The 10,034-nt window shown below is 35.7% G+C and overlaps 1 protein-coding gene across 1 annotated transcript in view; it reads right to left on the reverse strand.

Moving 5' to 3' along the window:
- The window catches only part of LOC134529963 (uncharacterized), a 29,603-nt gene extending 24,347 nt beyond the window's left edge, over positions 1-5,256 (reverse strand). The window contains exon 1 of the mRNA XM_063364505.1: positions 5,190-5,256. The gene's annotated coding sequence lies outside the window, so the exon portion shown is untranslated. The remainder of the gene's footprint in view (positions 1-5,189) is intronic.
- Positions 5,257-10,034: the final 4,778 nt, after the last annotated feature.

Below are 10,034 nucleotides of genomic sequence, written 5' to 3' on the forward strand. Positions count from 1 at the left end.
TGGCTATTTTTTTCTGCATTTATTACTGAACCTTAATTTTATCAGAGTTGAGTTACTGGCGAAAATACTGCGTGCTAATTCATTGTCGTGTGCTTAAAGGCGATGACTTAAATTATACGTGTGCCTGAGTCATCCTTTGTGCTAGCGCTCAGACCTCGGCCACGCTAGACAACCCCAGGTGCAGGGAACTTAAATGCTCTATCAGCTACCATGCCAATAGTCATGTATGCTTTATGAAAGTTAATAAACATTATTTGAAAAGTTAGATAATGAAGCTCATGACATACAAAACGATTCATTTAGCAATGTAATGGCGACACAACCAGTAGAATTAAATCAGAGTCATGAACAAATCCTCTGAGTTTTACGTTTATTAGATAAAGTGAATAGAATTCTGACGATGAACACATTTAAAATGCAATAACTCTAAAATACCTACTCTGAAAGAGAGAATGTTAATTTAAGTAAGAATATGTTAAGACCTCGAATTATGGCAGGCAGATTATTAGGGGACGCTTTAAAACTAACTATAGTTTAAATATAAAAATACTCGCAGTGAGACTTTAGCCCAAAACCTTTGGCAAGAAGTCAGCTAGCTGACTCCTGGACCACCCAGGTCTGCTGCATGACACACAAACTGATGTTTGCATTCATTTTAGGTGATAGTTGAAGAGGAAAAGCCAACAAGGAACAGATGTTTCCGAATCATTCAAGTATTATAATTTTTCCAACCACCTATATCCGAACCTAATATATTATATAAATATATAATAATAAATTATATATAATATCAATGTATATATATAATAATATTTTCGTCTTAAACTCTAGTTTTCTAGAGCTTATATATCTTTTAATGATAGCAAATTCGTGCAGTACTATCTTACTTTCTTGATTTAATTGTTCTTTCACACCACAATACTAGTTCATTCTCAAATAAACTCTCCGTTTATTATAGAATTATAATTATTATAATAATCTTAGTACTAATAATTAACAGAAAACATCATTTATTTTACGGGGAAATACACTTTACCTCACACAATGGGAAAGTCTAATTAAAACTAACGTTTTTATAGCTTCCCTTTCACATCTTTTTCGTTTATCCATCCTCCACTTTATCATCATCTTATTGTTTCTTGTTCATCCTCACATTTCGATAACTTAACTGGTTGTATAGGTCCAGTATTTATCTTCATTGAAATACGTTCAGATAAGAATATCCTTCTAAGAAACGAGAAACAGCAGTGCGCCCTGTGTTGCCGAAAACCATAGCAGGCGCGGAAGAAGGCGGCGACCACGGTCATATAGATAGGTCTGACAACTTCATTCTTTGCCTTGGCATGTCTCGTTCGCTTAGTGAATCTCACGCCGGCCTGCGTATTAACGGCGCTAGCAGTAGTCTCATTTGTCCGATGCCCATCCGGCCGTCAATCACGTGATATTCGGCCAATCAGATAGCCCGAAAATTTCCATCCGTCCATCCATTAAAACCTTGCCAAGCTTTAACTCTCGATGACGGACGGATGAACTTATGGTCTCATTAATGTCTGAAAAACATTATCTTTATTTTAATAAGTTCTTTAGTTGGCTTATTTGTTAAGATGCTTCAGTATTATGTTCTTAACTTGCCTATGAACACTTTTTTTTGTTTGCTATTTGAAACAATAGTTGTCTGAGGCACAAAAGTAATTAATAATGCATAGTAACTCGGAAATATATTAATATAAACATATTGGAGTTTGTTTAATCATTTTTAAGTGCTTAGCGTACTTGATCGTCCAAATGGAAAATCTCCACAAGATAAATTTCCTCGAGATGAAAATCCTTAATAGAAAAAGCCGAGTAGAAAACTACTATGACGGACATGCGGATCAATGTGAATCGCTCGGCTAGTTGACGGATGGACGGATGACGGCCAGGTGGGGGACGGACGGGTGGGGGACGGACGGGTTTGTGACGGACGGACACGACGGATCATTGTGAGTTGAGGTTAAGTTGCCAGACCGAGACCGGTCTATGTTGCCGTGCCAGCGACACATGTGGAAGTGCCGCCACCTGCGCCCTGGGCGTAAACATTCTACCAGCACAACGCCTTATTAGACATAACAGTTAAACTTGCCACAGTCGTGCATTGCGATAAGCACTTACACAAGCTCGATGTACATACACTGTAATTTTTTATTGTTAAATTGAATAGAAATATTCATGTAAAATAGAGATATATACATGAAAACTGTGTCACTACAAAATAGCGTTCACAGTAATAGTGGGTTCGAATTCTTATCCGGGCTTTTATGCTTTGTGTTGTCCCAGTACCTACATTAGACGAAGTTCTCCCTTGAATAGCTTTATTGTATCGACTGCGCATTTTAATAAGCAAAATAAAACAAAATAAAGTTCAACTTTTGCATATTCAATTATATTTTCAATGGTTTAAAAAAATTATGCTTTAATGAAACGTCAGTTATAATTTAAAACTATGCACCAATTTGTGTAAGAAATACTTAGTACTATCTCAAAAGACCTATTTAATATATGCAAAATATCCATAGCTATGTGCCATACAAAGATGCAATATCTTTCTCGTAGTTTTACCAAATATTCATATACAACTGGTTTCAAAGGAATCTTTTGTAAACGTACAGAATTTTTTTTTCTGTGTATCGAGGAAAGTTCACTTTAGGTTTAACTCTTGCTCTAAACGTATTTATACAGGTTGATTCTGTCTGATTCGACCTACAAACTTCGGCTGCATCATACGACTTATGGTATAACGTGCTTCCGAAGGCTGATGTACATGTATGAAGTCGGAGCTGAACAACATTTTTATTGTAAATAATAAAGAAAATATTGAACATGGAACACTGAGCGTATGGATTATGTTTTATTGAAAGATGTTCTACAACAAAGCAAATTTTCTAGCTGTATAAAAATTATTTCATTGCAATAATTAAGAGAAACCACTTTATTTTTGACATTGTTATGGCGTATTAATCCCCTAATTATTTCAATAAAATGATTATGCTACAGCGACGAAATTCACGGTGTTTGTACAACTTCGTTGAGTTAAACATAATCCTGACGTTCAGTGATACATCTTAAATACTTTATCTATCCTTTACAATACAAATGTTGTTTAGCTCTAACTTCAAATACGTTTAGGCCTGCCAGCCTCTGGAAGTACATACTTTAGACCATTAGTTGTATAGAGGTTTATTATATTATTTTGTAGTGATGAACATGCAGCCTGAGATATAAAATTTTTTGAATTTTTAACTATTTTATGAAATATAGTTACACCAATATCATGACATACATTTTTCGCTCTTTGTATTGATATTAAAGAAAACCGTTTTCTCCGAAGTTCAATTTATATTTACACATTCCTGTAGTTATTTTCCCAAATAATTTTTATCAAAATTAAAATATAAACTTTTATTATGAAGACAGTATTTTTGTTTAATAAAGGTGTTTAAGATTTAAGTTCTTAAATTTCCTACTTCTAGCAAAGAAACCTTAAAATGAATAAAGTTGAAAACATTGCAAACTTACTCTCGTGAAAAATTACAATTTTGTGACCTGGTATCCTGTACCTCTGAGGTACATTATAGCTGTGTAGGAAAATAAGAAAATAAATAATATTATTGAAAATATTGCAAACAGAAATATGAAACAATAAACTTAAGAAAATAAATGGTAATACAACCATCAGTGAGATCATCCGTTGTTTTATTTAAACGTTTATTTATCAAAATATTGTAAAACAAGGTAAATATTTAAGTCATGGAAGACATTTTAAATTTTAAAAGTATTTATCTACACATAAAGTTATGTATATATTTCAATTAAAATGTGCTTTAAATAATCACAATGTTAGTAACATATATTCCTTCCTCGTATACCAAGAACCACTCCACGAAAATACTTCGATCAAAATGTAAAATCTGCCTTGCAAGTCAAAAGGAATGCGGTCGATCAGATATCAACGAAAGGAAAAAAAAAAATATGTACATTTGGGGTTCCGCGTCACACTCTTATTCCTTCGCTCCAGAAAGACTTGCGGAAGGTTATTTCCAGGACCATGGGGTGCTCCGTAACACTCGGTCACCTACTGGGTGCTCATAAATAAACGAGCCATCCCCGCGTTGTAGCCAAAGATTTTATGATTTCGTTAGTGACGTAAAATAATTTAGAGAAATGTCAGTACCAAAACCAAAAGTGCAAATGTTTAAAGGAGAAGCGAAATATGTGTTACGTTGTTTAAAAAGGGTTCAGTACGAATACGCAGCTTTTAATATCAAATGTAAAATTGAATTACCATCCCGAACAATAATCTCCCAAATTCAAAAATATTTACCAAATCGGCTGAATGCATTTCTGGTAACATAATTTGCCTCTGACAAAATTCCTTTTATAGAAATAATAAATTATTGGTTTTAACTAACAAAACTTTTGTACATGGAGAAAGGAATATCTAGTTAGGCGCACGGTGTTTGAGAGTAGATTTCCGGTGGGGAAAACCAGAACATGGCGAACGATTCCGGTAACGGGTGGGTTTTCTCGGGCTACTACCTTCCATCGCTGCCCTCCCACCCTGAATCCCTACTTCCAGCAAACCATTACGTCAATGCTTCGTTATTATTTATTCCCCACTCTTAATCTCTAATAACTCCTGTGTCAAAGAGTTCTTCTGCTCATCCTCACAATCACATTAACTTGCTTAAAAATATTCAACGTACTGGAAAATTTGTTTAAAGAGATATAAGTTTTATTGTGTAAATAAATTTTGCCAAATGTAAAAACAGTTCTTATAATAAACTCGGCAAATGTTTCAAGCATGGTAGGAGAAAATTTTGTTGAATCCAACAGAAGTTTTAGTTTGTGGTAGCAAGCTGGATTTGAGAGTCTGTGATCGGCTTGGACAGCTTCGTTACCAGAGCAAAGTGGTTCAGAGCGCACACGAAAAAGTAACTGCTGCCAGAGAGATTACTATTGCTCAAACAATTGCTAGCGCTAGACTACAAACATTTAAACACAACGGTATTTGTGCCATAGAATGGGTCAACTGCCAGGAGCTAGCAAGTGACAGAAAAAAATAGTGTACGTTCGATTTTAGCTGAGGTTTACCTTGTTCTGAATGGACGGTGCCTAGTTAGCTGAGTGACCGGCGCTTGGGGGTGGCTTACCTTGTCGCGGAGGGCTGAGGGTAGCTACGGCTGGCTGGAGCAGGCACCACGGGGCGATGCTGGCGATTGGCGTGTCCTGGCCCGCGGCTGCCCCTATTTATACCGTGCCGGGCGACTCACCGGGTGGGCGGGTTGCAGCGGTACAGGCGGGGCGGCCGCGCCGCACCGGCGAATCAAGGGAGGCGTCGCGTGGGAGGAGGGCGGAGAAAGGGCCGGTGGAGGGGGACACGAGCTCGAGGATGTGATGAACCTAATTGATCCCCCCCTCCCCAAAACACATAATATCATCCGTGATACGTAGTATTCGCGGTGGCAACCATGACGTGTTTCTTACGTCCTCACGCAAAGAGGAATAACTGTCAATTCCGCTCACATAGATACTTGTATTCACTCATGGCGCCAGCACACCTAATTCTTACTTTAGTGAACATAAACAGAACATAAACTTAGGTAATTAAACCTAATTCATTATTACTAGTTCTACAACGCGTTTTTTTACATACAAGTATTATTTCTACTCTGTTGCCAAACTGACAGGTCGTAAACCAGGCAATGTTCTAGTTTAAAAAAATTAGTGTTTTACGTCACACTGTTATATAGAGTTACGGCTAAGAAAGACTGGTCCGTACCAATTTGAATAGTTTTAATTTTTTTTTTTTTTGCCGAATATAGCAATTCTTTTTTGTAGAATGTTAAGCAACACAACGTACAGTTGGACACTTCACAAAGAAACACTCATGGTCTGGTTTACAAATTTTTGTTACATTTGTAAATTGAATTCAAAAAGTAATTCATCTTACGAATTCAACACAGTGAAGTCTTTTAATTGTTATTTCAACGCAATTACTGAATGTCAAGGCTTGGTAAAATTTTAAATTAATAGTCTAAAATTAAAAGAGTTTGTACCGATTTGCTTCGCTAAAATAAAATAAAAATTACAAATAATACAAGTATTTCTGTGGTTATTTTGGAGTTTTGGCGCTCCTTAAACATTATGAAAAATAATAACTGTAACTAAAATTACCTTTTTGTCGTTTAACAAAACAGAGTGATTAAATTATAACAATGTAATAATAAATGCTTGATACAACTGGTTGATGCACTTCAATAAACACTGATAAACTATAATTTTTCTTATAATATGAGAATAACGGTAGATTATTTCCTAAAAAAATATATTTTCACGTGTATATGAAGCCGAAAATGACTCGTTGAGTGAAGCGGCGCGTCAGTAAACAAATAGAGACGTATATCATAAATGACGGATGCCGTATGGACGAAATCATTTCGGAAACCAGTTGAAGAACAAACTGTCTTCTGTTCGCATTTAGGTCATGCAATATAAATGTGAATAGCATTTACCCTACGTTATTTTACCACACTGTTAAATCTGGGAGGTATTTTTATCGCAACTTGTATTTGTTTTACTTTAATGTAATTGATAACATTTTTAAAAATTTATTTTGTAACCGTTTATTTTATATGATTTCACATTAAGCTATAGTATATTTTTAGCATAATAGTGTTTCTCGAATTCTTCTAAAAATATTCTTATTAATACTAAGTTGTGGCTAAAAATATTTTAAACCTCAATATCTGTGAGCAAAAATCAATTTTAAAAAGACGTATTCAATTACATTTTGCAACTAATTTTCTGGTACCATCAATAATTCCGAAAAAAAAAACACAGCTTTGTTTTCATCATTTACTGTTATGAAATCCGATTTTACTAGAGATCAATTCTGAAATGCATTCCGGAACAGCGTAGTTATAGACGCATTCCGGAACAGCATCTTTCAATAAATGTGGATTGCTCTCGTAAAATCGGATTTCATTACAGTAAAAAAATATATAGGTTGCAAAAAATATTTCAGAAAAATATTTCACTCGTATTCTAGTAAACTACAGTTCCAGACTTACCAGACACAATGTTCATATAATGGGTGTTTTCACGTAGGTTTCTGTGGTGGCTCAGACGAGGCCATTTTTAACATTTCCCTGGCGGACCGTGGTTAGACCTAAATGGTTGTTATGGCACAAATGCACACTAAAAACGTTTTATGTTTCTCGTCAAGGCACTTTGGGTAACAAAGTGAGTTTTTCCTACATACCAGGGACGTTCCGAAAGTAAGTTTCATAATTTTTTTAAACAATTTAACTTTATTGCCAGAAATAATAGACCATTGTATCATGAACTATACACCTTGGTCTTTTTTTGCCACATAGTCGCCACCGATATTGAGACATTTGTTGTAGCGTGATATCAGTTTGAAGAAACCACTCTAGTAAAACTTGGTGCCCTGTGATGCAAGGAATTGTCGCACAGCCTGCTTCACCTCAACATTGTATTGGATTTGATGTCCCGAGAGTATGGTTTTCAAAGCATGGATAACAGCACGCACTTCCATTGGTGACCATGTTGTCAGTACACGTTGGTCTGTCATCGTGATTTTTACTCGGACAACCTCGGGCACGCCGATCTGCTGCTACTCTCTCTTCTTCGGCGCTTTGCGCATGCGTCTTTCCTCAACCGCTGACGCTACTTCCTTTCGTTGAACCAGCAATGGGTGTGGATTCTTATGGCGATTGTTTGCTTAATCTGGTGTACCACCTGCTCTTTCAAAAAAATGAAGATACTTACTTTCGGAACGTCCCTCGTACATCCTTAAAAATTTCCAAATTATTTCAACGATAAACCAGCCAAACTGTAAAGTTTCTTAGAAACGTTTCATTTGTAACATCTAAACAAAGATTAATTTCATGCTTACATAATTTAGCACTCAAATACTAAATTATTACTTGGGTTTTTTTTATTTTCAAAATTTCTTGAAAAATTAAATTCTTACATTTTTTTTATCTTTGTAGTGTTAAGTGGAAAATCTGGTACGAGGTTAAATGTGGGGTGTAGGGCGGGTCAATGATCGGCCGCCATCTTGCATTTCGGTGAGAAATTTTTCCGTATTACCTCTAAAATAACTTTTATATCCTTTAAAAAAATTGCTAAAAATGTCCTATTTTCGAGAAAAAAATTCGCGTTTTGAGGGAATTTTTCTCGTTTCATTCCCCAAAAATGCAGGTGGCGTGAAATGTCCCCAAAGCAGCTTAAAAATCCCCCTACCAGCCACCAATAAGCCGCCAACGTCATCTTGGGTTCAAAAATATTAAAATATTTATAAACATAATAAAAATATGAACAAAATTTTTAAATAATAAAATATAAATAATACAAAATACCGAAAGACACACCTTTTTTAAAAATATTCAAAATCTACACGAATAATAAAACTGTTTGAGGCAAAAAGACTGTACATAGAAAGAAATGGAGAAAAAACTATTATAAACGGCTATTTACATTATTTAGAACTCAAAAATATTGTTTTTAAAATTTTTGTCTGCTTGTTTGTTTGTTTGTTTTTCTGTTTTTTCGAGCAGCAATCAAATTTACTAGACGGAATTTGATAAACTTTTTTATTTGAAATGTCTTTGGGTACCTTAAAATCTTGGTTATATAGAATTACAGAATTCCACCACGAAGGGGGTAAAAAAGAGGTAAATATGGTTTTGAGATAATTGATTATACCTACCTCTGAAACTGATCAAGCTTAAGAAAAGATATTCAGTACCAATAATTAACATACAAAACCATCCTGCCAAAAAATTTAAATTTTGCGAAAAAATCACACTTACTGGTGAATAAGGGATAAGTATTTTTTAAAAATAAATAACAATTTCTCCGAATTTAACTAAGCGTAGTAAATGATTTTGGGTACCAATAATAAACGTACAAATAAAAACAACCACAATTTTTATATTTTGTGACATTCAAACCCTAAGGTGTGAAAATAGGGGTAGGTATGTTTATAAGATTAATAATAATATCTCCGAATTTATTCCAAAGCAATAAATGAATCTGAATACCAATATTAAACAAGCAAAAACCAATAATAATAATTTTTATACATATTTTCTGAAATTTTAACCCTAAAGGGTGAAAAACAGATAATTATGTTTTTGAACTTAATAATTATACCTCCGAATTTAATAAAGATACTAAATTATATTGGGTACCAATAATAAACATATGAAACTTACCAAACACAAGATTAATTTTTTTACGAAAAGCAACCTTTAAGGAGCGAACAAGTTAAATATGGTTTTAAGATAAATAATTATGTCTCAGAATAAAATTAAGCACAAAAAATATTTTTTATCTCAATAATAAACATAAAAAACTGCCAAACACAACTTTACAAGTTTGTGAAATTCAACCCCTTAAGGATGAAAAAGAGGTAAATATACATTGAATATAAATTTACGAACGCAAGAGACCAGACCATGGTGCCAGGTTTGCAGCTGGCTGGCAGCCATGCATGGCCTCTGGAGTTACGCACCGTGTCATGTACCGTACACTGACGTAAGGCATGCCACGCGTGACTGGCAGGATTGCAAGGGTCCTCGCTAACCCCTCCCCCAACCACACCCTGCGCATTGTCCTGCCTCGCCGCTGTTATCTATCGCTGAAAGGCCTTGGGAATTCCGCGGGCCGCCCCACGAAGTAGCGAAAATGAACGCCGCCCTTCTGGACTGTTCGTGCTTCGGGTCGGCTCAGAATGACACGACTCATCACAGCGCTCTCGTCGGTTCGAGAAGGGGCGCCTCAAGTACTTAAGCAGCGACGCCGGACTCCGCGGGAGTTCCTAGCGGATTCCAAGCGAAGGTAAATGAGACATCAGCGAAGAGGGCGAGAGACAAACCCGCCCCTTCCCCCTCAAAATCTCCGCAGAGTGACCGGATCGCGAGAGTGCGACCGAGTGGCACGAGACTGTGTGTGTGTGGACAGGTGCG

Source organism: Bacillus rossius, chromosome 2 (genome assembly GCF_032445375.1).
Source record: "Bacillus rossius redtenbacheri isolate Brsri chromosome 2, Brsri_v3, whole genome shotgun sequence".
Lineage (NCBI taxonomy): Eukaryota > Metazoa > Arthropoda > Insecta > Phasmatodea > Bacillidae > Bacillus > Bacillus rossius.